Here is a 27,112-nt window from a genome sequence, read left to right on the forward strand (position 1 = left end):
AAATATTATCTCACGTAAAAACCACTGTTCAACAGAGTTATAACGTTATTTGAGTCTTTTGGGCAACATCCTTCCCCAACATAGTTCAATATGCAAAAGTTTACCAGAATAGGAGAGCAATCCAATTCAGTTTCTCTTTGACAGTAGAATATTAAAAACTTTGACATTTCCACATTGCTGCAGCAGTTTGCGCTCCTTTCACATGGGAGGTTCCATGGTGTAATGGTTAGCACTTTGGACTTTGAATCCAATGATCCGAGTTCAAATCTCGGTGGGACCATTTTATGACTCTTGACCAAATCATTTTCTTTCAAGTGTATTCATTAATATCACATATCTAATACCGGTAGGGTGAAAAATTAATTTATTGATTATACTCTAAAAGTTTACTAGATGTGAGCAAATAATAGAATTTTTACAATACCTGGAAACTAAATGGCTCAAAATAATGAGAGATTTTACAAACTCACTCTGGTTTCTCAAACTCATCACAGGGGCCTGATGCACGACATTACTTTTTAAAATCTTACTGTTATTGATAAGGGGAACAAGGAACTTTTTAATTGCAAAGCGTTCATTAAAACAAAACTTGAGGAGCCAAACTTTGTATTACGGTGACCGAAGATGTGCAGTTTGAATAATAATCTTGAAAGTCAGACGTACAAAGATTTTACACACTGATTTTCAACAGTAATTCCACAACCAATAAAGTTGAATCTTTTGAAAGACATGTCAAAGGTGTGAATCTGAAATTCACTTTCAAAGAAATTCACAATGAAATGCACTGTGTAAGTCCAGCATGTTGTCAGCTAAGAAATCAGCAAAAATGAACTATCTCATTACTGGCCATATAGATGAGAAAGGAAAATAAACTCATGTTTACAATGTGGATGTGAAAGAACAGTTTCTAGGTTCAGCTTCAATATTTATGTTTATGAATAATTGATATGTTCATATTGTCTAACAGCTATCTAGACGGATAAAGCTATGTATGCATCTATACATACTTATGCGTTCATACGCATCAGTATAAAACATTGATATTAGGTTTTTTCTAGACCAAATTCTAAAAAATGAGTTAAACAGTGAATCTCATAATTGTAGTAGGTCCCACCGAGATTTGAACTCGGATCGCTGGATTCAGAGTCCAGAGTGCTAACCATTACACCATGGAGCCCTCTCACACAAGAGTGACTTTTCCATTGAGACAAAAGAGAGCGCATCAGTGATGGCCTTCTCTTATATTGATACAAAGATATCTCATTTGAATGGTCATAGTGGATAGAGCTTTAATGTGATTTGATTCTTTTCGCTATATTCTCTATAAAAGTGTTAAATATTCAAATGTTTATCAGAATATAAAAGTTATATCACAATGTTCATCTTTGCCTGTAGCATAATTAAACAGTCTACATTTCCAGACTACTGAAGCAATGTCTCTGTCTCCTGCATGGGTGGCTCCATAGAGCAATGGTTGGCAATTTGGACTTTGCATCCAATGATCCGATTTGAGACCTTGGAGGGACTTTTTTTATTACTCTTGAGCTTTTCCATTTCTTCATCTTTGTTCATTGATAGCTCAAATCCAACACCAGTAGGTTGAAAGAGTCAATTATTGAATGCTTTCAAAATGTCCATCAGCTTGAACAAGTTACATCAATACAAACTTTACAATACTTTGACATCAAATTTCTTCACAAAGTAGTTAGCCATTATAAAATCATATCCTGATTTTCTCAAACGCATTTCAGACGGGTGATTCACAGCATCACTTTTTTAAGCTTTCCTGCTATTGATAAGGCGAAAATAGCACATTTTGAATGAGAAGTTTTCTTCAATCAAACATAGAGGAACCCAAATGATGATCTCATTCAGCTAGTAAAAATGTTGTTTTATATTAGTATGGAAATCGTGAAAAGAAAATGTTTTTCATGCTGATTTACAACAGTTGATCTCCAATCGTAAAATATAAGCTTTTGGTCGGAGGCATCACAGGTACTGATCAAATTCTCATTTTTGAACTTTATTCACAAATCATATGATATGCTTTGTATACATCAACTGTATTGTTGGATCAATAATGAGTAAAAAGTGACTATCTCAATTTCAGGACATATAAAAGAGAAAGAAGTAGAAACTCATGTTTCAAATGCTGAGAGGCAACAACTGTTCATGATTTTCACCTCCACTAATTATATTTATTTTTATAATCTATATGTTTATATTTTCCTATAAATATACAGAGACATATAGCTATATATACAGAGATACATATGTACAGGTTGATTTTTACATGTTTATAAGTAAATGTGATGTTGTTCCAAATAAAACTTCTAAGAACTGAATGGAAAAGAAAATTGTAAAGTTCAGATAAGTCCCACTGAAATTTGTACTCAGATCCCCGTTTTCAGAGTCTAGAGTGCTAACCATGACACCATCCACCCTCCCGTACCAGGGTGAGCTTTCCATTTTGACAGAAGAGATTTGCCTCAGGGGGCAACTTATCTTTCATTGAAAAATATTATCTCACGTAAAAACCACTGTTCAACAGAGTTATAACGTTATTTGAGTCTTTTGGGCAACATCCTTCCCCAACATAGTTCAATATGCAAAAGTTTACCAGAATAGGAGAGCAATCCAATTCAGTTTCTCTTTGACAGTAGAATATTAAAAACTTTGACATTTCCACATTGCTGCAGCAGTTTGCGCTCCTTTCACATGGGAGGTTCCATGGTGTAATGGTTAGCACTTTGGACTTTGAATCCAATGATCCGAGTTCAAATCTCGGTGGGACCATTTTATGACTCTTGACCAAATCATTTTCTTTCAAGTGTATTCATTAATATCACATATCTAATACCGGTAGGGTGAAAAATTAATTTATTGATTATACTCTAAAAGTTTACTAGATGTGAGCAAATAATAGAATTTTTACAATACCTGGAAACTAAATGGCTCAAAATAATGAGAGATTTTACAAACTCACTCTGGTTTCTCAAACTCATCACAGGGGCCTGATGCACGACATTACTTTTTAAAATCTTACTGTTATTGATAAGGGGAACAAGGAACTTTTTAATTGCAAAGCGTTCATTAAAACAAAACTTGAGGAGCCAAACTTTGTATTACGGTGACCGAAGATGTGCAGTTTGAATAATAATCTTGAAATTCAGACGTACAAAGATTTTACACACTGATTTTCAACAGTAATTCCACAACCAATAAAGTTGAATCTTTTGAAAGACATGTCAAAGGTGTGAATCTGAAATTCACTTTCAAAGAAATTCACAATGAAATGCACTGTGTAAGTCCAGCATGTTGTCAGCTAAGAAATCAGCAAAAATGAACTATCTCATTACTGGCCATATAGATGAGAAAGGAAAATAAACTCATGTTTACAATGTGGATGTGAAAGAACAGTTTCTAGGTTCAGCTTCAATATTTATGTTTATGAATAATTGATATGTTCATATTGTCTAACAGCTATCTAGACGGATAAAGCTATGTATGCATCTATACATACTTATGTAATGTAATGTAATGTAATGTAAAAAGAACTTATAAAGCGCGGCTAACACCAGACGGTTTCTTGGCGCTGAGGACAGAGAGACAGAAAACAAAACAGTCCGAGAGGCTAAGAAGATTCTAATTGTAAGCTATACGGAATAGATAGGTTTTCAGAAGAGACCTAAAATGGGCTAAAGAGGAGGCCAGTCTCAAACTTAACGGAAGGGCGTTCCAAAAAGAGGGGGCAAGAAATGAGAACCTTAGTCCACCATGTTTTTTACGATTGTACTTAGGGATTTGGAGAAAAGCCAGGGAGGAAGAGCGAAGGGTACGGGAAGGGACATATGGGTGCAGAAGTGAGGAAATAAACAGAGGACCTGTGCCGGCAAGGGATTTAAAGATAATACAGCCCAGTTTAAATTTGCACCGCTCAGAGATTGGGAGCCAGTGGAGGGATTTCAGAAAGGGACGTACGTGCTGGTGTTTGGGTTGATGGTAAATGAGCCGTGCTGCCTGGTTCTGTACCAGTTGGAGCCTCTTAAGTTGGTAGAGGGGTAGACCGACATAGAGAGAGTTGGCATAATCCAGCCTGGAGATGACAAGTGCCAGTAATACCAGGGTGAGGGCCTCGGTGGTCAGGAAGCGGGCGATCTTACGAATTTTTCTCAGTTGAAAAAAACTAGAGGACACAACTGCACTAACCTGTGGTTTCATTGAGAGATCATTGCTGACAATGATCCCTAGGCTCTTTACTGAGCTGACGGGAGTAGGGGGGGTGCCCAGCCTAAGGGGCCAAAAGGTGGAATTCCAGGGGTTGGCTAGGCCCCCGACAAGCAGAAGTTCAGTCTTGTCGGGGTTAAGCTTGAGATGGTTCGCCCCCATCCAGTCACTGATATGACAAAGGGTGGATTGAAAATTGTCAACGGACTGGGCCGTGGAATTAATATTAAAAACCAGCTGGATGTCGTCCGCGTAGTTGAACGCCGTGACACCACAGCCTTGTAACGAGCGGATGAGGGGGGTGAGATATAAATTAAAAAGGAGAGGAGATAAGGAGGATCCCTGCGGGACACCACAGGTAAGTTTAACCTTGTCTGCAGAGAACTGAGAGAGCCGGACCGCCTGGTGGCGGCCGCTCAGAAAGGAGCGGATCCAGGCCCTCGCGAGGCCCTGTATGCCGGCCTCCCCGACACGGCCGATCAAGATATCGTGGTCGACCGTGTCGAAGGCGGCCGACAAATCCAGGAGCACCAGGGCCTGACTGATGTTGGAGTCCGCCCCTCTCCGTAGTTCCTCCATCACTGAAAGTATGACAGATTCTGTGGAATGGTTGGGCCTAAATCCAGCCTGTTGATGGTCGAGGAACTGAGAGTCCTCGATAAAAGTGCTCAGAGTGTTGGTCACATGAGCCTCAAGGACCTTGCTAAGGTATGGGAGAAGGGAAATGGGTCGAAAGTTGCTCAGGGCTGTGGGGTCTGCTGTGGGTTTTTTAAGGATAGGTGTGACCATCATACGCATCAGTATAAAACATTGATATTAGGTTTTTTCTAGACCAAATTCTAAAAAATGAGTTAAACAGTGAATCTCATAATTGTAGTAGGTCCCACCGAGATTTGAACTCGGATCGCTGGATTCAGAGTCCAGAGTGCTAACCATTACACCATGGAGCCCTCTCACACAAGAGTGACTTTTCCATTGAGACAAAAGAGAGCGCATCAGTGATGGCCTTCTCTTATATTGATACAAAGATATCTCATTTGAATGGTCATAGTGGATAGAGCTTTAATGTGATTTGATTCTTTTCGCTATATTCTCTATAAAAGTGTTAAATATTCAAATGTTTATCAGAATATAAAAGTTATATCACAATGTTCATCTTTGCCTGTAGCATAATTAAACAGTCTACATTTCCAGACTACTGAAGCAATGTCTCTGTCTCCTGCATGGGTGGCTCCATAGAGCAATGGTTGGCAATTTGGACTTTGCATCCAATGATCCGATTTGAGACCTTGGAGGGACTTTTTTTATTACTCTTGAGCTTTTCCATTTCTTCATCTTTGTTCATTGATAGCTCAAATCCAACACCAGTAGGTTGAAAGAGTCAATTATTGAATGCTTTCAAAATGTCCATCAGCTTGAACAAGTTACATCAATACAAACTTTACAATACTTTGACATCAAATTTCTTCACAAAGTAGTTAGCCATTATAAAATCATATCCTGATTTTCTCAAACGCATTTCAGACGGGTGATTCACAGCATCACTTTTTTAAGCTTTCCTGCTATTGATAAGGCGAAAATAGCACATTTTGAATGAGAAGTTTTCTTCAATCAAACATAGAGGAACCCAAATGATGATCTCATTCAGCTAGTAAAAATGTTGTTTTATATTAGTATGGAAATCGTGAAAAGAAAATGTTTTTCATGCTGATTTACAACAGTTGATCTCCAATCGTAAAATATAAGCTTTTGGTCGGAGGCATCACAGGTACTGATCAAATTCTCATTTTTGAACTTTATTCACAAATCATATGATATGCTTTGTATACATCAACTGTATTGTTGGATCAATAATGAGTAAAAAGTGACTATCTCAATTTCAGGACATATAAAAGAGAAAGAAGTAGAAACTCATGTTTCAAATGCTGAGAGGCAACAACTGTTCATGATTTTCACCTCCACTAATTATATTTATTTTTATAATCTATATGTTTATATTTTCCTATAAATATACAGAGACATATAGCTATATATACAGAGATACATATGTACAGGTTGATTTTTACATGTTTATAAGTAAATGTGATGTTGTTCCAAATAAAACTTCTAAGAACTGAATGGAAAAGAAAATTGTAAAGTTCAGATAAGTCCCACTGAAATTTGTACTCAGATCCCCGTTTTCAGAGTCCAGAGTGCTAACCATGACACCATCCACCCTCCCGTACCAGGGTGAGCTTTCCATTTTGACAGAAGAGATTTGCCTCAGGGGGCAACTTATCTTTCATTGAAAAATATTATCTCACGTAAAAACCACTGTTCAACAGAGTTATAACGTTATTTGAGTCTTTTGGGCAACATCCTTCCCCAACATAGTTCAATATGCAAAAGTTTACCAGAATAGGAGAGCAATCCAATTCAGTTTCTCTTTGACAGTAGAATATTAAAAACTTTGACATTTCCACATTGCTGCAGCAGTTTGCGCTCCTTTCACATGGGAGGTTCCATGGTGTAATGGTTAGCACTTTGGACTTTGAATCCAATGCTCCGAGTTCAAATCTCGGTGGGACCATTTTATGACTCTTGACCAAATCATTTTCTTTCAAGTGTATTCATTAATATCACATATCTAATACCGGTAGGGTGAAAAATTAATTTATTGATTATACTCTAAAAGTTTACTAGATGTGAGCAAATAATAGAATTTTTACAATACCTGGAAACTAAATGGCTCAAAATAATGAGAGATTTTACAAACTCACTCTGGTTTCTCAAACTCATCACAGGGGCCTGATGCACGACATTACTTTTTAAAATCTTACTGTTATTGATAAGGGGAACAAGGAACTTTTTAATTGCAAAGCGTTCATTAAAACAAAACTTGAGGAGCCAAACTTTGTATTACGGTGACCGAAGATGTGCAGTTTGAATAATAATCTTGAAATTCAGACGTACAAAGATTTTACACACTGATTTTCAACAGTAATTCCACAACCAATAAAGTTGAATCTTTTGAAAGACATGTCTAAGGTGTGAATCTGAAATTCACTTTCAAAGAAATTCACAATGAAATGCACTGTGTAAGTCCAGCATGTTGTCAGCTAAGAAATCAGCAAAAATGAACTATCTCATTACTGGCCATATAGATGAGAAAGGAAAATAAACTCATGTTTACAATGTGGATGTGAAAGAACAGTTTCTAGGTTCAGCTTCAATATTTATGTTTATGAATAATTGATATGTTCATATTGTCTAACAGCTATCTAGACGGATAAAGCTATGTATGCATCTATACATACTTATGCGTTCATACGCATCAGTATAAAACATTGATATTAGGTTTTTTCTAGACCAAATTCTAAAAAATGAGTTAAACAGTGAATCTCATAATTGTAGTAGGTCCCACCGAGATTTGAACTCGGATCGCTGGATTCAGAGTCCAGAGTGCTAACCATTACACCATGGAGCCCTCTCACACAAGAGTGACTTTTCCATTGAGACAAAAGAGAGCGCATCAGTGATGGCCTTCTCTTATATTGATACAAAGATATCTCATTTGAATGGTCATAGTGGATAGAGCTTTAATGTGATTTGATTCTTTTCGCTATATTCTCTATAAAAGTGTTAAATATTCAAATGTTTATCAGAATATAAAAGTTATATCACAATGTTCATCTTTGCCTGTAGCATAATTAAACAGTCTACATTTCCAGACTACTGAAGCAATGTCTCTGTCTCCTGCATGGGTGGCTCCATAGAGCAATGGTTGGCAATTTGGACTTTGCATCCAATGATCCGATTTGAGACCTTGGAGGGACTTTTTTTATTACTCTTGAGCTTTTCCATTTCTTCATCTTTGTTCATTGATAGCTCAAATCCAACACCAGTAGGTTGAAAGAGTCAATTATTGAATGCTTTCAAAATGTCCATCAGCTTGAACAAGTTACATCAATACAAACTTTACAATACTTTGACATCAAATTTCTTCACAAAGTAGTTAGCCATTATAAAATCATATCCTGATTTTCTCAAACGCATTTCAGACGGGTGATTCACAGCATCACTTTTTTAAGCTTTCCTGCTATTGATAAGGCGAAAATAGCACATTTTGAATGAGAAGTTTTCTTCAATCAAACATAGAGGAACCCAAATGATGATCTCATTCAGCTAGTAAAAATGTTGTTTTATATTAGTATGGAAATCGTGAAAAGAAAATGTTTTTCATGCTGATTTACAACAGTTGATCTCCAATCGTAAAATATAAGCTTTTGGTCGGAGGCATCACAGGTACTGATCAAATTCTCATTTTTGAACTTTATTCACAAATCATATGATATGCTTTGTATACATCAACTGTATTGTTGGATCAATAATGAGTAAAAAGTGACTATCTCAATTTCAGGACATATAAAAGAGAAAGAAGTAGAAACTCATGTTTCAAATGCTGAGAGGCAACAACTGTTCATGATTTTCACCTCCACTAATTATATTTATTTTTATAATCTATATGTTTATATTTTCCTATAAATATACAGAGACATATAGCTATATATACAGAGATACATATGTACAGGTTGATTTTTACATGTTTATAAGTAAATGTGATGTTGTTCCAAATAAAACTTCTAAGAACTGAATGGAAAAGAAAATTGTAAAGTTCAGATAAGTCCCACTGAAATTTGTACTCAGATCCCCGTTTTCAGAGTCCAGAGTGCTAACCATGACACCATCCACCCTCCCGTACCAGGGTGAGCTTTCCATTTTGACAGAAGAGATTTGCCTCAGGGGGCAACTTATCTTTCATTGAAAAATATTATCTCACGTAAAAACCACTGTTCAACAGAGTTATAACGTTATTTGAGTCTTTTGGGCAACATCCTTCCCCAACATAGTTCAATATGCAAAAGTTTACCAGAATAGGAGAGCAATCCAATTCAGTTTCTCTTTGACAGTAGAATATTAAAAACTTTGACATTTCCACATTGCTGCAGCAGTTTGCGCTCCTTTCACATGGGAGGTTCCATGGTGTAATGGTTAGCACTTTGGACTTTGAATCCAATGCTCCGAGTTCAAATCTCGGTGGGACCATTTTATGACTCTTGACCAAATCATTTTCTTTCAAGTGTATTCATTAATATCACATATCTAATACCGGTAGGGTGAAAAATTAATTTATTGATTATACTCTAAAAGTTTACTAGATGTGAGCAAATAATAGAATTTTTACAATACCTGGAAACTAAATGGCTCAAAATAATGAGAGATTTTACAAACTCACTCTGGTTTCTCAAACTCATCACAGGGGCCTGATGCACGACATTACTTTTTAAAATCTTACTGTTATTGATAAGGGGAACAAGGAACTTTTTAATTGCAAAGCGTTCATTAAAACAAAACTTGAGGAGCCAAACTTTGTATTACGGTGACCGAAGATGTGCAGTTTGAATAATAATCTTGAAATTCAGACGTACAAAGATTTTACACACTGATTTTCAACAGTAATTCCACAACCAATAAAGTTGAATCTTTTGAAAGACATGTCAAAGGTGTGAATCTGAAATTCACTTTCAAAGAAATTCACAATGAAATGCACTGTGTAAGTCCAGCATGTTGTCAGCTAAGAAATCAGCAAAAATGAACTATCTCATTACTGGCCATATAGATGAGAAAGGAAAATAAACTCATGTTTACAATGTGGATGTGAAAGAACAGTTTCTAGGTTCAGCTTCAATATTTATGTTTATGAATAATTGATATGTTCATATTGTCTAACAGCTATCTAGACGGATAAAGCTATGTATGCATCTATACATACTTATGCGTTCATACGCATCAGTATGAAACATTGATATTAGGTTTTTTCTAGACCAAATTCTAAAAAATGAGTTAAACAGTGAATCTCATAATTGTAGTAGGTCCCACTGAGATTTGAACTCGGATCACTGGATTCAGAGTCCAGAGTGCTAACCATTACACCATGGAGCCCTCTCACACAAGAGTGACTTTTCCATTGAGACAAAAGAGAGCGCATCAGTGATGGCCTTCTCTTATATTGATACAAAGATATCTCATTTGAATGGTCATAGTGGATAGAGCTTTAATGTGATTTGATTCTTTTCGCTATATTCTCTATAAAAGTGTTAAATATTCAAATGTTTATCAGAATATAAAAGTTATATCACAATGTTCATCTTTGCCTGTAGCATAATTAAACAGTCTACATTTCCAGACTACTGAAGAAATGTCTCTGTCTCCTGCATGGGTGGCTCCATAGAGCAATGGTTGGCAATTTGGACTTTGCATCCAATGATCCGATTTGAGACCTTGGAGGGACTTTTTTTATTACTCTTGAGCTTTTCCATTTCTTCATCTTTGTTCATTGATAGCTCAAATCCAACACCAGTAGGTTGAAAGAGTCAATTATTGAATGCTTTCAAAATGTCCATCAGCTTGAACAAGTTACATCAATACAAACTTTACAATACTTTGACATCAAATTTCTTCACAAAGTAGTTAGCCATTATAAAATCATATCCTGATTTTCTCAAACGCATTTCAGACGGGTGATTCACAGCATCACTTTTTTAAGCTTTCCTGCTATTGATAAGGCGAAAATAGCACATTTTGAATGAGAAGTTTTCTTCAATCAAACATAGAGGAACCCAAATGATGATCTCATTCAGCTAGTAAAAATGTTGTTTTATATTAGTATGGAAATCGTGAAAAGAAAATGTTTTTCATGCTGATTTACAACAGTTGATCTCCAATCGTAAAATATAAGCTTTTGGTCGGAGGCATCACAGGTACTGATCAAATTCTCATTTTTGAACTTTATTCACAAATCATATGATATGCTTTGTATACATCAACTGTATTGTTGGATCAATAATGAGTAAAAAGTGACTATCTCAATTTCAGGACATATAAAAGAGAAAGAAGTAGAAACTCATGTTTCAAATGCTGAGAGGCAACAACTGTTCATGATTTTCACCTCCACTAATTATATTTATTTTTATAATCTATATGTTTATATTTTCCTATAAATATACAGAGACATATAGCTATATATACAGAGATACATATGTACAGGTTGATTTTTACATGTTTATAAGTAAATGTGATGTTGTTCCAAATAAAACTTCTAAGAACTGAATGGAAAAGAAAATTGTAAAGTTCAGATAAGTCCCACTGAAATTTGTACTCAGATCCCCGTTTTCAGAGTCCAGAGTGCTAACCATGACACCATCCACCCTCCCCTACCAGGGTGAGCTTTCCATTTTGACAGAAGAGATTTGCCTCAGGGGGCAACTTATCTTTCATTGAAAAATATTATCTCACGTAAAAACCACTGTTCAACAGAGTTATAACGTTATTTGAGTCTTTTGGGCAACATCCTTCCCCAACATAGTTCAATATGCAAAAGTTTACCAGAATAGGAAAGCAATCCAATTCAGTTTCTCTTTGACAGTAGAATATTAAAAACTTTGACATTTCCACATTGCTGCAGTAGTTTGCGCTCCTTTCAAATGGGAGGTTCCATGGTGTAATGGTTAGCACTTTGGACCTTGAATCCAATGATCCGAGTTCAAATCTCGGTGGGACCATTTTATGACTCTTGACCAAATCATTTTCTTTCAAGTGTATTCATTAATATCACATATCTAATACCGGTAGGGTGAAAAATTAATTTATTGATTATACTCTAAAAGTTTACTAGATGTGAGCAAATAATAGAATTTTTACAATACCTGGAAACTAAATGGCTCAAAATAATGAGAGATTTTACAAACTCACTCTGGTTTCTCAAACTCATCACAGGGGCCTGATGCACGACATTACTTTTTAAAATCTTACTGTTATTGATAAGGGGAACAAGGAACTTTTTAATTGCAAAGCGTTCATTAAAACAAAACTTGAGGAGCCAAACTTTGTATTACGGTGACCGAAGATGTGCAGTTTGAATAATAATCTTGAAATTCAGACGTACAAAGATTTTACACACTGATTTTCAACAGTAATTCCACAACCAATAAAGTTGAATCTTTTGAAAGACATGTCAAAGGTGTGAATCTGAAATTCACTTTCAAAGAAATTCACAATGAAATGCACTGTGTAAGTCCAGCATGTTGTCAGCTAAGAAATCAGCAAAAATGAACTATCTCATTACTGGCCATATAGATGAGAAAGGAAAATAAACTCATGTTTACAATGTGGATGTGAAAGAACAGTTTCTAGGTTCAGCTTCAATATTTATGTTTATGAATAATTGATATGTTCATATTGTCTAACAGCTATCTAGACGGATAAAGCTATGTATGCATCTATACATACTTATGCGTTCATACGCATCAGTATAAAACATTGATATTAGGTTTTTTCTAGACCAAATTCTAAAAAATGAGTTAAACAGTGAATCTCATAATTGTAGTAGGTCCCACCGAGATTTGAACTCGGATCGCTGGATTCAGAGTCCAGAGTGCTAACCATTACACCATGGAGCCCTCTCACACAAGAGTGACTTTTCCATTGAGACAAAAGAGAGCGCATCAGTGATGGCCTTCTCTTATATTGATACAAAGATATCTCATTTGAATGGTCATAGTGGATAGAGCTTTAATGTGATTTGATTCTTTTCGCTATATTCTCTATAAAAGTGTTAAATATTCAAATGTTTATCAGAATATAAAAGTTATATCACAATGTTCATCTTTGCCTGTAGCATAATTAAACAGTCTACATTTCCAGACTACTGAAGAAATGTCTCTGTCTCCTGCATGGGTGGCTCCATAGAGCAATGGTTGGCAATTTGGACTTTGCATCCAATGATCCGATTTGAGACCTTGGAGGGACTTTTTTTATTACTCTTGAGCTTTTCCATTTCTTCATCTTTGTTCATTGATAGCTCAAATCCAACACCAGTAGGTTGAAAGAGTCAATTATTGAATGCTTTCAAAATGTCCATCAGCTTGAACAAGTTACATCAATACAAACTTTACAATACTTTGACATCAAATTTCTTCACAAAGTAGTTAGCCATTATAAAATCATATCCTGATTTTCTCAAACGCATTTCTGACGGGTGATTCACAGCATCACTTTTTTAAGCTTTCCTGCTATTGATAAGGCGAAAATAGCACATTTTGAATGAGAAGTTTTCTTCAATCAAACATAGAGGAACCCAAATGATGATCTCGTTCAGCTAGTAAAAATGTTGTTTTATATTAGTATGGAAATCGTGAAAAGAAAATGTTTTTCATGCTGATTTACAACAGTTGATCTCCAATCGTAAAATATAAGCTTTTGGTCGGAGGCATCACAGGTACTGATCAAATTCTCATTTTTGAACTTTATTCACAAATCATATGATATGCTTTGTATACATCAACTGTATTGTTGGATCAATAATGAGTAAAAAGTGACTATCTCAATTTCAGGACATATAAAAGAGAAAGAAGTAGAAACTCATGTTTCAAATGCTGAGAGGCAACAACTGTTCATGATTTTCACCTCCACATATTATATTTATTTTTATAATCTATATGTTTATATTTTCCTATAAATATACAGAGACATATAGCTATATATACAGAGATACATATGTACAGGTTGATTTTTACATGTTTATAAGTAAATGTGATGTTGTTCCAAATAAAACTTCTAAGAACTGAATGGAAAAGAAAATTGTAAAGTTCAGATAAGTCCCACTGAAATTTGTACTCAGATCCCCGTTTTCAGAGTCCAGAGTGCTAACCATGACACCATCCACCCTCCCGTACCAGGGTGAGCTTTCCATTTTGACAGAAGAGATTTGCCTCAGGGGGCAACTTATCTTTCATTGAAAAATATTATCTCACGTAAAAACCACTGTTCAACAGAGTTATAACGTTATTTGAGTCTTTTGGGCAACATCCTTCCCCAACATAGTTCAATATGCAAAAGTTTACCAGAATAGGAAAGCAATCCAATTCAGTTTCTCTTTGACAGTAGAATATTAAAAACTTTGACATTTCCACATTGCTGCAGTAGTTTGCGCTCCTTTCAAATGGGAGGTTCCATGGTGTAATGGTTAGCACTTTGGACCTTGAATCCAATGATCCGAGTTCAAATCTCGGTGGGACCATTTTATGACTCTTGACCAAATCATTTTCTTTCAAGTGTATTCATTAATATCACATATCTAATACCGGTAGGGTGAAAAATTAATTTATTGATTATACTCTAAAAGTTTACTAGATGTGAGCAAATAATAGAATTTTTACAATACCTGGAAACTAAATGGCTCAAAATAATGAGAGATTTTACAAACTCACTCTGGTTTCTCAAACTCATCACAGGGGCCTGATGCACGACATTACTTTTTAAAATCTTACTGTTATTGATAAGGGGAACAAGGAACTTTTTAATTGCAAAGCGTTCATTAAAACAAAACTTGAGGAGCCAAACTTTGTATTACGGTGACCGAAGATGTGCAGTTTGAATAATAATCTTGAAATTCAGACGTACAAAGATTTTACACACTGATTTTCAACAGTAATTCCACAACCAATAAAGTTGAATCTTTTGAAAGACATGTCAAAGGTGTGAATCTGAAATTCACTTTCAAAGAAATTCACAATGAAATGCACTGTGTAAGTCCAGCATGTTGTCAGCTAAGAAATCAGCAAAAATGAACTATCTCATTACTGGCCATATAGATGAGAAAGGAAAATAAACTCATGTTTACAATGTGGATGTGAAAGAACAGTTTCTAGGTTCAGCTTCAATATTTATGTTTATGAATAATTGATATGTTCATATTGTCTAACAGCTATCTAGACGGATAAAGCTATGTATGCATCTATACATACTTATGCGTTCATACGCATCAGTATAAAACATTGATATTAGGTTTTTTCTAGACCAAATTCTAAAAAATGAGTTAAACAGTGAATCTCATAATTGTAGTAGGTCCCACCGAGATTTGAACTCGGATCGCTGGATTCAGAGTCCAGAGTGCTAACCATTACACCATGGAGCCCTCTCACACAAGAGTGACTTTTCCATTGAGACAAAAGAGAGCGCATCAGTGATGGCCTTCTCTTATATTGATACAAAGATATCTCATTTGAATGGTCATAGTGGATAGAGCTTTAATGTGATTTGATTCTTTTCGCTATATTCTCTATAAAAGTGTTAAATATTCAAATGTTTATCAGAATATAAAAGTTATATCACAATGTTCATCTTTGCCTGTAGCATAATTAAACAGTCTACATTTCCAGACTACTGAAGAAATGTCTCTGTCTCCTGCATGGGTGGCTCCATAGAGCAATGGTTGGCAATTTGGACTTTGCATCCAATGATCCGATTTGAGACCTTGGAGGGACTTTTTTTATTACTCTTGAGCTTTTCCATTTCTTCATCTTTGTTCATTGATAGCTCAAATCCAACACCAGTAGGTTGAAAGAGTCAATTATTGAATGCTTTCAAAATGTCCATCAGCTTGAACAAGTTACATCAATACAAACTTTACAATACTTTGACATCAAATTTCTTCACAAAGTAGTTAGCCATTATAAAATCATATCCTGATTTTCTCAAACGCATTTCTGACGGGTGATTCACAGCATCACTTTTTTAAGCTTTCCTGCTATTGATAAGGCGAAAATAGCACATTTTGAATGAGAAGTTTTCTTCAATCAAACATAGAGGAACCCAAATGATGATCTCGTTCAGCTAGTAAAAATGTTGTTTTATATTAGTATGGAAATCGTGAAAAGAAAATGTTTTTCATGCTGATTTACAACAGTTGATCTCCAATCGTAAAATATAAGCTTTTGGTCGGAGGCATCACAGGTACTGATCAAATTCTCATTTTTGAACTTTATTCACAAATCATATGATATGCTTTGTATACATCAACTGTATTGTTGGATCAATAATGAGTAAAAAGTGACTATCTCAATTTCAGGACATATAAAAGAGAAAGAAGTAGAAACTCATGTTTCAAATGCTGAGAGGCAACAACTGTTCATGATTTTCACCTCCACTAATTATATTTATTTTTATAATCTATATGTTTATATTTTCCTATAAATATACAGAGACATATAGCTATATATACAGAGATACATATGTACAGGTTGATTTTTACATGTTTATAAGTAAATGTGATGTTGTTCCAAATAAAACTTCTAAGAACTGAATGGAAAAGAAAATTGTAAAGTTCAGATAAGTCCCACTGAAATTTGTACTCAGATCCCCGTTTTCAGAGTCCAGAGTGCTAACCATGACACCATCCACCCTCCCGTACCAGGGTGAGCTTTCCATTTTGACAGAAGAGATTTGCCTCAGGGGGCAACTTATCTTTCATTGAAAAATATTATCTCACGTAAAAACCACTGTTCAACAGAGTTATAACGTTATTTGAGTCTTTTGGGCAACATCCTTCCCCAACATAGTTCAATATGCAAAAGTTTACCAGAATAGGAAAGCAATCCAATTCAGTTTCTCTTTGACAGTAGAATATTAAAAACTTTGACATTTCCACATTGCTGCAGTAGTTTGCGCTCCTTTCAAATGGGAGGTTCCATGGTGTAATGGTTAGCACTTTGGACCTTGAATCCAATGATCCGAGTTCAAATCTCGGTGGGACCATTTTATGACTCTTGACCAAATCATTTTCTTTCAAGTGTATTCATTAATATCACATATCTAATACCGGTAGGGTGAAAAATTAATTTATTGATTATACTCTAAAAGTTTACTAGATGTGAGCAAATAATAGAATTTTTACAATACCTGGAAACTAAATGGCTCAAAATAATGAGAGATTTTACAAACTCACTCTGGTTTCTCAAACTCATCACAGGGGCCTGATGCACGACATTACTTTTTAAAATCTTACTGTTATTGATAAGGGGAACAAGGAACTTTTTAATTGCAAAGCGTTCATTAAAACAAAACTTGAGGAGCCAAACTTTGTATTACGGTGACCGAAGATGTGCAGTTTGAATAATAATCTTGAAATTCAGACGTACAAAGATTTTACACACTGATTTTCAACAGTAATTCCACAACCAATAAAGTTGAATCTTTTGAAAGACATGTCAAAGGTGTGAATCTGAAATTCACTTTCAAAGAAATTCACAATGAAATGCACTGTGTAAGTCCAGCATGTTGTCAGCTAAGAAATCAGCAAAAATGAACTATCTCATTACTGGCCATATAGATGAGAAAGGAAAATAAACTCATGTTTACAATGTGGATGTGAAAGAACAGTTTCTAGGTTCAGCTTCAATATTTATGTTTATGAATAATTGATATGTTCATATTGTCTAACAGCTATCTAGACGGATAAAGCTATGTATGCATCTATACATACTTATGCGTTCATACGCATCAGTATAAAACATTGATATTAGGTTTTTTCTAGACCAAATTCTAAAAAATGAGTTAAACAGTGAATCTCATAATTGTAGTAGGTCCCACCGAGATTTGAACTCGGATCGCTGGATTCAGAGTCCAGAGTGCTAACCATTACACCATGGAACCCTCTCACACAAGAGTGACTTTTCCATTGAGACAAAAGAGAGCGCATCAGTGATGGCCTTCTCTTATATTGATACAAAGATATCTCATTTGAATGGTCATAGTGGATAGAGCTTTAATGTGATTTGATTCTTTTCGCTATATTCTCTATAAAAGTGTTAAATATTCAAATGTTTATCAGAATATAAAAGTTATATCACAATGTTCATCTTTGCCTGTAGCATAATTAAACAGTCTACATTTCCAGACTACTGAAGCAATGTCTCTGTCTCCTGCATGGGTGGCTCCATAGAGCAATGGTTGGCAATTTGGACTTTGCATCCAATGATCCGATTTGAGACCTTGGAGGGACTTTTTTTATTACTCTTGAGCTTTTCCATTTCTTCATCTTTGTTCATTGATAGCTCAAATCCAACACCAGTAGGTTGAAAGAGTCAATTATTGAATGCTTTCAAAATGTCCATCAGCTTGAACAAGTTACATCAATACAAACTTTACAATACTTTGACATCAAATTTCTTCACAAAGTAGTTAGCCATTATAAAATCATATCCTGATTTTCTCAAACGCATTTCTGACGGGTGATTCACAGCATCACTTTTTTAAGCTTTCCTGCTATTGATAAGGCGAAAATAGCACATTTTGAATGAGAAGTTTTCTTCAATCAAACATAGAGGAACCCAAATGATGATCTCTTTCAGCTAGTAAAAATGTTGTTTTATATTAGTATGGAAATCGTGAAAAGAAAATGTTTTTCATGCTGATTTACAACAGTTGATCTCCAATCGTAAAATATAAGCTTTTGGTCGGAGGCATCACAGGTACTGATCAAATTCTCATTTTTTAACTTTATTCACAAATCATATGATATGCTTTGTATACATCAACTGTATTGTTGGATCAATAATGAGTAAAAAGTGACTATCTCAATTTCAGGACATATAAAAGAGAAAGAAGTAGAAACTCATGTTTCAAATGCTGAGAGGCAACAACTGTTCATGATTTTCACCTCCACTAATTATATTTATTTTTATAATCTATATGTTTATATTTTCCTATAAATATACAGAGACATATAGCTATATATACAGAGATACATATGTACAGGTTGATTTTTACATGTTTATAAGTAAATGTGATGTTGTTCCAAATAAAACTTCTAAGAACTGAATGGAAAAGAAAATTGTAAAGTTCAGATAAGTCCCACTGAAATTTGTACTCAGATCCCCGTTTTCAGAGTCCAGAGTGCTAACCATGACACCATCCACCCTCCCGTACCAGGGTGAGCTTTCCATTTTGACAGAAGAGATTTGCCTCAGGGGGCAACTTATCTTTCATTGAAAAATATTATCTCACGTAAAAACCACTGTTCAACAGAGTTATAACGTTATTTGAGTCTTTTGGGCAACATCCTTCCCCAACATAGTTCAATATGCAAAAGTTTACCAGAATAGGAAAGCAATCCAATTCAGTTTCTCTTTGACAGTAGAATATTAAAAACTTTGACATTTCCACATTGCTGCAGTAGTTTGCGCTCCTTTCAAATGGGAGGTTCCATGGTGTAATGGTTAGCACTTTGGACCTTGAATCCAATGATCCGAGTTCAAATCTCGGTGGGACCATTTTATGACTCTTGACCAAATCATTTTCTTTCAAGTGTATTCATTAATATCACATATCTAATACCGGTAGGGTGAAAAATTAATTTATTGATTATACTCTAAAAGTTTACTAGATGTGAGCAAATAATAGAATTTTTACAATACCTGGAAACTAAATGGCTCAAAATAATGAGAGATTTTACAAACTCACTCTGGTTTCTCAAACTCATCACAGGGGCCTGATGCACGACATTACTTTTTAAAATCTTACTGTTATTGATAAGGGGAACAAGGAACTTTTTAATTGCAAAGCGTTCATTAAAACAAAACTTGAGGAGCCAAACTTTGTATTACGGTGACCGAAGATGTGCAGTTTGAATAATAATCTTGAAATTCAGACGTACAAAGATTTTACACACTGATTTTCAACAGTAATTCCACAACCAATAAAGTTGAATCTTTTGAAAGACATGTCAAAGGTGTGAATCTGAAATTCACTTTCAAAGAAATTCACAATGAAATGCACTGTGTAAGTCCAGCATGTTGTCAGCTAAGAAATCAGCAAAAATGAACTATCTCATTACTGGCCATATAGATGAGAAAGGAAAATAAACTCATGTTTACAATGTGGATGTGAAAGAACAGTTTCTAGGTTCAGCTTCAATATTTATGTTTATGAATAATTGATATGTTCATATTGTCTAACAGCTATCTAGACGGATAAAGCTATGTATGCATCTATACATACTTATGCGTTCATACGCATCAGTATAAAACATTGATATTAGGTTTTTTCTAGACCAAATTCTAAAAAATGAGTTAAACAGTGAATCTCATAATTGTAGTAGGTCCCACCGAGATTTGAACTCGGATCGCTGGATTCAGAGTCCAGAGTGCTAACCATTACACCATGGAACCCTCTCACACAAGAGTGACTTTTCCATTGAGACAAAAGAGAGCGCATCAGTGATGGCCTTCTCTTATATTGATACAAAGATATCTCATTTGAATGGTCATAGTGGATAGAGCTTTAATGTGATTTGATTCTTTTCGCTATATTCTCTATAAAAGTGTTAAATATTCAAATGTTTATCAGAATATAAAAGTTATATCACAATGTTCATCTTTGCCTGTAGCATAATTAAACAGTCTACATTTCCAGACTACTGAAGCAATGTCTCTGTCTCCTGCATGGGTGGCTCCATAGAGCAATGGTTGGCAATTTGGACTTTGCATCCAATGATCCGATTTGAGACCTTGGAGGGACTTTTTTTATTACTCTTGAGCTTTTCCATTTCTTCATCTTTGTTCATTGATAGCTCAAATCCAACACCAGTAGGTTGAAAGAGTCAATTATTGAATGCTTTCAAAATGTCCATCAGCTTGAACAAGTTACATCAATACAAACTTTACAATACTTTGACATCAAATTTCTTCACAAAGTAGTTAGCCATTATAAAATCATATCCTGATTTTCTCAAACGCATTTCTGACGGGTGATTCACAGCATCACTTTTTTAAGCTTTCCTGCTATTGATAAGGCGAAAATAGCACATTTTGAATGAGAAGTTTTCTTCAATCAAACATAGAGGAACCCAAATGATGATCTCTTTCAGCTAGTAAAAATGTTGTTTTATATTAGTATGGAAATCGTGAAAAGAAAATGTTTTTCATGCTGATTTACAACAGTTGATCTCCAATCGTAAAATATAAGCTTTTGGTCGGAGGCATCACAGGTACTGATCAAATTCTCATTTTTGAACTTTATTCACAAATCATATGATATGCTTTGTATACATCAACTGTATTGTTGGATCAATAATGAGTAAAAAGTGACTATCTCAATTTCAGGACATATAAAAGAGAAAGAAGTAGAAACTCATGTTTCAAATGCTGAGAGGCAACAACTGTTCATGATTTTCACCTCCACTAATTATATTTATTTTTATAATCTATATGTTTATATTTTCCTATAAATATACAGAGACATATAGCTATATATACAGAGATACATATGTACAGGTTGATTTTTACATGTTTATAAGTAAATGTGATGTTGTTCCAAATAAAACTTCTAAGAACTGAATGGAAAAGAAAATTGTAAAGTTCAGATAAGTCCCACTGAAATTTGTACTCAGATCCCCGTTTTCAGAGTCCAGAGTGCTAACCATGACACCATCCACCCTCCCGTACCAGGGTGAGCTTTCCATTTTGACAGAAGAGATTTGCCTCAGGGGGCAACTTATCTTTCATTGAAAAATATTATCTCACGTAAAAACCACTGTTCAACAGAGTTATAACGTTATTTGAGTCTTTTGGGCAACATCCTTCCCCAACATAGTTCAATATGCAAAAGTTTACCAGAATAGGAAAGCAATCCAATTCAGTTTCTCTTTGACAGTAGAATATTAAAAACTTTGACATTTCCACATTGCTGCAGTAGTTTGCGCTCCTTTCAAATGGGAGGTTCCATGGTGTAATGGTTAGCACTTTGGACCTTGAATCCAATGATCCGAGTTCAAATCTCGGTGGGACCATTTTATGACTCTTGACCAAATCATTTTCTTTCAAGTGTATTCATTAATATCACATATCTAATACCGGTAGGGTGAAAAATTAATTTATTGATTATACTCTAAAAGTTTACTAGATGTGAGCAAATAATAGAATTTTTACAATACCTGGAAACTAAATGGCTCAAAATAATGAGAGATTTTACAAACTCACTCTGGTTTCTCAAACTCATCACAGGGGCCTGATGCACGACATTACTTTTTAAAATCTTACTGTTATTGATAAGGGGAACAAGGAACTTTTTAATTGCAAAGCGTTCATTAAAACAAAACTTGAGGAGCCAAACTTTGTATTACGGTGACCGAAGATGTGCAGTTTGAATAATAATCTTGAAATTCAGACGTACAAAGATTTTACACACTGATTTTCAACAGTAATTCCACAACCAATAAAGTTGAATCTTTTGAAAGACATGTCAAAGGTGTGAATCTGAAATTCACTTTCAAAGAAATTCACAATGAAATGCACTGTGTAAGTCCAGCATGTTGTCAGCTAAGAAATCAGCAAAAATGAACTATCTCATTACTGGCCATATAGATGAGAAAGGAAAATAAACTCATGTTTACAATGTGGATGTGAAAGAACAGTTTCTAGGTTCAGCTTCAATATTTATGTTTATGAATAATTGATATGTTCATATTGTCTAACAGCTATCTAGACGGATAAAGCTATGTATGCATCTATACATACTTATGCGTTCATACGCATCAGTATAAAACATTGATATTAGGTTTTTTCTAGACCAAATTCTAAAAAATGAGTTAAACAGTGAATCTCATAATTGTAGTAGGTCCCACCGAGATTTGAACTCGGATCGCTGGATTCAGAGTCCAGAGTGCTAACCATTACACCATGGAACCCTCTCACACAAGAGTGACTTTTCCATTGAGACAAAAGAGAGCGCATCAGTGATGGCCTTCTCTTATATTGATACAAAGATATCTCATTTGAATGGTCATAGTGGATAGAGCTTTAATGTGATTTGATTCTTTTCGCTATATTCTCTATAAAAGTGTTAAATATTCAAATGTTTATCAGAATATAAAAGTTATATCACAATGTTCATCTTTGCCTGTAGCATAATTAAACAGTCTACATTTCCAGACTACTGAAGCAATGTCTCTGTCTCCTGCATGGGTGGCTCCATAGAGCAATGGTTGGCAATTTGGACTTTGCATCCAATGATCCGATTTGAGACCTTGGAGGGACTTTTTTTATTACTCTTGAGCTTTTCCATTTCTTCATCTTTGTTCATTGATAGCTCAAATCCAACACCAGTAGGTTGAAAGAGTCAATTATTGAATGCTTTCAAAATGTCCATCAGCTTGAACAAGTTACATCAATACAAACTTTACAATACTTTGACATCAAATTTCTTCACAAAGTAGTTAGCCATTATAAAATCATATCCTGATTTTCTCAAACGCATTTCTGACGGGTGATTCACAGCATCACTTTTTTAAGCTTTCCTGCTATTGATAAGGCGAAAATAGCACATTTTGAATGAGAAGTTTTCTTCAATCAAACATAGAGGAACCCAAATGATGATCTCGTTCAGCTAGTAAAAATGTTGTTTTATATTAGTATGGAAATCGTGAAAAGAAAATGTTTTTCATGCTGATTTACAACAGTTGATCTCCAATCGTAAAATATAAGCTTTTGGTCGGAGGCATCACAGGTACTGATCAAATTCTCATTTTTGAACTTTATTCACAAATCATATGATATGCTTTGTATACATCAACTGTATTGTTGGATCAATAATGAGTAAAAAGTGACTATCTCAATTTCAGGACATATAAAAGAGAAAGAAGTAGAAACTCATGTTTCAAATGCTGAGAGGCAACAACTGTTCATGATTTTCACCTCCACTAATTATATTTATTTTTATAATCTATATGTTTATATTTTCCTATAAATATACAGAGACATATAGCTATATATACAGAGATACATATGTACAGGTTGATTTTTACATGTTTATAAGTAAATGTGATGTTGTTCCAAATAAAACTTCTAAGAACTGAATGGAAAAGAAAATTGTAAAGTTCAGATAAGTCCCACTGAAATTTGTACTCAGATCCCCGTTTTCAGAGTCCAGAGTGCTAACCATGACACCATCCACCCTCCCGTACCAGGGTGAGCTTTCCATTTTGACAGAAGAGATTTGCCTCAGGGGGCAACTTATCTTTCATTGAAAAATATTATCTCACGTAAAAACCACTGTTCAACAGAGTTATAACGTTATTTGAGTCTTTTGGGCAACATCCTTCCCCAACATAGTTCAATATGCAAAAGTTTACCAGAATAGGAAAGCAATCCAATTCAGTTTCTCTTTGACAGTAGAATATTAAAAACTTTGACATTTCCACATTGCTGCAGTAGTTTGCGCTCCTTTCAAATGGGAGGTTCCATGGTGTAATGGTTAGCACTTTGGACCTTGAATCCAATGATCCGAGTTCAAATCTCGGTGGGACCATTTTATGACTCTTGACCAAATCATTTTCTTTCAAGTGTATTCATTAATATCACATATCTAATACCGGTAGGGTGAAAAATTAATTTATTGATTATACTCTAAAAGTTTACTAGATGTGAGCAAATAATAGAATTTTTACAATACCTGGAAACTAAATGGCTCAAAATAATGAGAGATTTTACAAACTCACTCTGGTTTCTCAAACTCATCACAGGGGCCTGATGCACGACATTACTTTTTAAAATCTTACTGTTATTGATAAGGGGAACAAGGAACTTTTTAATTGCAAAGCGTTCATTAAAACAAAACTTGAGGAGCCAAACTTTGTATTACGGTGACCGAAGATGTGCAGTTTGAATAATAATCTTGAAATTCAGACGTACAAAGATTTTACACACTGATTTTCAACAGTAATTCCACAACCAATAAAGTTGAATCTTTTGAAAGACATGTCAAAGGTGTGAATCTGAAATTCACTTTCAAAGAAATTCACAATGAAATGCACTGTGTAAGTCCAGCATGTTGTCAGCTAAGAAATCAGCAAAAATGAACTATCTCATTACTGGCCATATAGATGAGAAAGGAAAATAAACTCATGTTTACAATGTGGATGTGAAAGAACAGTTTCTAGGTTCAGCTTCAATATTTATGTTTATGAATAATTGATATGTTCATATTGTCTAACAGCTATCTAGACGGATAAAGCTATGTATGCATCTATACATACTTATGCGTTCATACGCATCAGTATAAAACATTGATATTAGGTTTTTTCTAGACCAAATTCTAAAAAATGAGTTAAACAGTGAATCTCATAATTGTAGTAGGTCCCACCGAGATTTGAACTCGGATCGCTGGATTCAGAGTCCAGAGTGCTAACCATTACACCATGGAACCCTCTCACACAAGAGTGACTTTTCCATTGAGACAAAAGAGAGCGCATCAGTGATGGCCTTCTCTTATATTGATACAAAGATATCTCATTTGAATGGTCATAGTGGATAGAGCTTTAATGTGATTTGATTCTTTTCGCTATATTCTCTATAAAAGTGTTAAATATTCAAATGTTTATCAGAATATAAAAGTTATATCACAATGTTCATCTTTGCCTGTAGCATAATTAAACAGTCTACATTTCCAGACTACTGAAGCAATGTCTCTGTCTCCTGCATGGGTGGCTCCATAGAGCAATGGTTGGCAATTTGGACTTTGCATCCAATGATCCGATTTGAGACCTTGGAGGGACTTTTTTTATTACTCTTGAGCTTTTCCATTTCTTCATCTTTGTTCATTGATAGCTCAAATCCAACACCAGTAGGTTGAAAGAGTCAATTATTGAATGCTTTCAAAATGTCCATCAGCTTGAACAAGTTACATCAATACAAACTTTACAATACTTTGACATCAAATTTCTTCACAAAGTAGTTAGCCATTATAAAATCATATCCTGATTTTCTCAAACGCATTTCAGACGGGTGATTCACAGCATCACTTTTTTAAGCTTTCCTGCTATTGATAAGGCGAAAATAGCACATTTTGAATGAGAAGTTTTTTTCAATCAAACATAGAGGAACCCAAATGATGATCTCATTCAGCTAGTAAAAATGTTGTTTTATATTAGTATGGAAATCGTGAAAAGAAAATGTTTTTCATGCTGATTTACAACAGTTGATCTCCAATCGTAAAATATAAGCTTTTGGTCGGAGGCATCACAGGTACTGATCAAATTCTCATTTTTGAACTTTATTCACAAATCATATGATATGCTTTGTATACATCAACTGTATTGTTGGATCAATAATGAGTAAAAAGTGACTATCTCAATTTCAGGACATATAAAAGAGAAAGAAGTAGAAACTCATGTTTCAAATGCTGAGAGGCAACAACTGTTCATGATTTTCACCTCCACTAATTATATTTATTTTTATAATCTATATGTTTATATTTTCCTATAAATATACAGAGACATATAGCTATATATACAGAGATACATATGTACAGGTTGATTTTTACATGTTTATAAGTAAATGTGATGTTGTTCCAAATAAAACTTCTAAGAACTGAATGGAAAAGAAAATTGTAAAGTTCAGATAAGTCCCACTGAAATTTGTACTCAGATCCCCGTTTTCAGAGTCCAGAGTGCTAACCATGACACCATCCACCCTCCCGTACCAGGGTGAGCTTTCCATTTTGACAGAAGAGATTTGCCTCAGGGGGCAACTTATCTTTCATTGAAAAATATTATCTCACGTAAAAACCACTGTTCAACAGAGTTATAACGTTATTTGAGTCTTTTGGGCAACATCCTTCCCCAACATAGTTCAATATGCAAAAGTTTACCAGAATAGGAAAGCAATCCAATTCAGTTTCTCTTTGACAGTAGAATATTAAAAACTTTGACATTTCCACATTGCTGCAGTAGTTTGCGCTCCTTTCAAATGGGAGGTTCCATGGTGTAATGGTTAGCACTTTGGACCTTGAATCCAATGATCCGAGTTCAAATCTCGGTGGGACCATTTTATGACTCTTGACCAAATCATTTTCTTTCAAGTGTATTCATTAATATCACATATCTAATACCGGTAGGGTGAAAAATTAATTTATTGATTATACTCTAAAAGTTTACTAGATGTGAGCAAATAATAGAATTTTTACAATACCTGGAAACTAAATGGCTCAAAATAATGAGAGATTTTACAAACTC

General features: G+C 34.8%; 15 non-coding genes across 15 annotated transcripts; 11 read left to right on the forward strand and 4 right to left on the reverse strand.

Moving 5' to 3' along the window:
• Positions 1–208: 208 nt before the first annotated feature.
• Positions 209–280, forward strand: TRNAQ-UUG (transfer RNA glutamine (anticodon UUG)). The gene has a single exon. It is a non-coding gene; the product is annotated as a tRNA-Gln (tRNA).
• A 2,444-nt stretch (positions 281–2,724) lies between these two features.
• Positions 2,725–2,796, forward strand: TRNAQ-UUG (transfer RNA glutamine (anticodon UUG)). The gene has a single exon. It is a non-coding gene; the product is annotated as a tRNA-Gln (tRNA).
• Positions 2,797–6,724: 3,928 nt separating this feature from the next.
• On the forward strand, positions 6,725–6,796 carry TRNAQ-UUG (transfer RNA glutamine (anticodon UUG)). The gene has a single exon. It is a non-coding gene; the product is annotated as a tRNA-Gln (tRNA).
• A 2,444-nt stretch (positions 6,797–9,240) lies between these two features.
• TRNAQ-UUG (transfer RNA glutamine (anticodon UUG)) lies at positions 9,241–9,312 on the forward strand. The gene has a single exon. It is a non-coding gene; the product is annotated as a tRNA-Gln (tRNA).
• A 2,444-nt stretch (positions 9,313–11,756) lies between these two features.
• TRNAQ-UUG (transfer RNA glutamine (anticodon UUG)) lies at positions 11,757–11,828 on the forward strand. The gene has a single exon. It is a non-coding gene; the product is annotated as a tRNA-Gln (tRNA).
• A 2,444-nt stretch (positions 11,829–14,272) lies between these two features.
• On the forward strand, positions 14,273–14,344 carry TRNAQ-UUG (transfer RNA glutamine (anticodon UUG)). The gene has a single exon. It is a non-coding gene; the product is annotated as a tRNA-Gln (tRNA).
• Positions 14,345–16,788: 2,444 nt separating this feature from the next.
• Positions 16,789–16,860, forward strand: TRNAQ-UUG (transfer RNA glutamine (anticodon UUG)). Its single transcript has one exon. It is a non-coding gene; the product is annotated as a tRNA-Gln (tRNA).
• An 825-nt stretch (positions 16,861–17,685) lies between these two features.
• TRNAQ-CUG (transfer RNA glutamine (anticodon CUG)) lies at positions 17,686–17,757 on the reverse strand. The gene has a single exon. It is a non-coding gene; the product is annotated as a tRNA-Gln (tRNA).
• A 1,547-nt stretch (positions 17,758–19,304) lies between these two features.
• Positions 19,305–19,376, forward strand: TRNAQ-UUG (transfer RNA glutamine (anticodon UUG)). Its single transcript has one exon. It is a non-coding gene; the product is annotated as a tRNA-Gln (tRNA).
• An 825-nt stretch (positions 19,377–20,201) lies between these two features.
• On the reverse strand, positions 20,202–20,273 carry TRNAQ-CUG (transfer RNA glutamine (anticodon CUG)). The gene has a single exon. It is a non-coding gene; the product is annotated as a tRNA-Gln (tRNA).
• Positions 20,274–21,820: 1,547 nt separating this feature from the next.
• On the forward strand, positions 21,821–21,892 carry TRNAQ-UUG (transfer RNA glutamine (anticodon UUG)). The gene has a single exon. It is a non-coding gene; the product is annotated as a tRNA-Gln (tRNA).
• Positions 21,893–22,717: 825 nt separating this feature from the next.
• TRNAQ-CUG (transfer RNA glutamine (anticodon CUG)) lies at positions 22,718–22,789 on the reverse strand. The gene has a single exon. It is a non-coding gene; the product is annotated as a tRNA-Gln (tRNA).
• Positions 22,790–24,336: 1,547 nt separating this feature from the next.
• Positions 24,337–24,408, forward strand: TRNAQ-UUG (transfer RNA glutamine (anticodon UUG)). The gene has a single exon. It is a non-coding gene; the product is annotated as a tRNA-Gln (tRNA).
• An 825-nt stretch (positions 24,409–25,233) lies between these two features.
• TRNAQ-CUG (transfer RNA glutamine (anticodon CUG)) lies at positions 25,234–25,305 on the reverse strand. The gene has a single exon. It is a non-coding gene; the product is annotated as a tRNA-Gln (tRNA).
• Positions 25,306–26,852: 1,547 nt separating this feature from the next.
• On the forward strand, positions 26,853–26,924 carry TRNAQ-UUG (transfer RNA glutamine (anticodon UUG)). The gene has a single exon. It is a non-coding gene; the product is annotated as a tRNA-Gln (tRNA).
• The last annotated feature ends 188 nt before the right edge of the window (positions 26,925–27,112 follow it).

The sequence above is a fragment of the Triturus cristatus genome, chromosome 5_2 (genome assembly GCF_964204655.1).
Source record: "Triturus cristatus chromosome 5_2, aTriCri1.1, whole genome shotgun sequence".
Taxonomy (NCBI): Eukaryota; Metazoa; Chordata; class Amphibia; order Caudata; family Salamandridae; genus Triturus; species Triturus cristatus.